Source organism: Penaeus monodon, chromosome 21 (genome assembly GCF_015228065.2).
Source record: "Penaeus monodon isolate SGIC_2016 chromosome 21, NSTDA_Pmon_1, whole genome shotgun sequence".
Lineage (NCBI taxonomy): Eukaryota > Metazoa > Arthropoda > Malacostraca > Decapoda > Penaeidae > Penaeus > Penaeus monodon.
This window is the reverse complement of record NC_051406.1, coordinates 34,694,329-34,695,101: the sequence shown is the minus strand read 5'-3', so window position 1 is coordinate 34,695,101 and position 773 is coordinate 34,694,329. Positions and strand designations below refer to the sequence as shown.

Here is a 773-nt window from a genome sequence, read left to right as displayed (position 1 = left end):
TGGGTCGCAGGAGAGGGAGATTGTTGCTTAAACGAGGCTGAGTGAGAACGTCCGTATTTCTGCCTGTACTCTTTTGCATTTTTAACGTTCATATAATTTTATTGGATGGAAAACGGAGAGTCGTCTTCATACACAGGGACTGATAAAACATTAAGGGGAATTACTGATGCTATAGTATGATATAAAGAAGAACCATTGTTGAATCAAAAAATTTAAGATGTACATTATCCCGGGAGACGATCAATGCCATTTACCTAGGCGCTTCCTTTTCTAAATGTATGTTCTCAATAATACAGGCTGCCATGGCCTATCATCAGCACCAAGGGAGTATTAAGTAAGGAGAAATTGACAAATAAGAAAGAATTAACAAAAAAAAACTCTTGTTTACTACTTTTTTTAAAATTTAAAATCCTCTTTGCAACCTCCACAAAGAAGAAACATATACAAAGCTGAGTTTATGAATAATTTATTGTCCATAAATTTTTCGATATATTTTGTTCCTGTAAATCCATTAACTTCAAAATAAATGTTAAAAGGCTAGCTTATTTTTTGGCCTCCATTAATCACTTTAGATAACAGTTCTATGTTAGGTTATAAGATGCTGGATAATGAAACCTTATATCCTACCATGAAATAACTCCTGTAGGTAGATGGGAAGCTCCTCGTAGAATTTTCCAAGAGACTGTGGATAAATATGCTAAAGCCGAAACCCAATATTGAATATGTAAATTTCTCTCTACTGATCCCATGAGGGTCTACTTTAAGATGCGTTT

At 34.3% G+C, this 773-nt stretch overlaps 1 protein-coding gene across 1 annotated transcript in view; it reads left to right on the top strand.

Moving 5' to 3' along the window:
• The window catches only part of LOC119586732, a gene marked incomplete in the record, with an annotated part of 4,969 nt that extends 4,437 nt beyond the window's left edge, over positions 1–532 (top strand). Inside the window, 1 exon segment of the mRNA XM_037935459.1 lies at positions 1–532.
• Between the last annotated feature and the right edge of the window lie 241 nt (positions 533–773).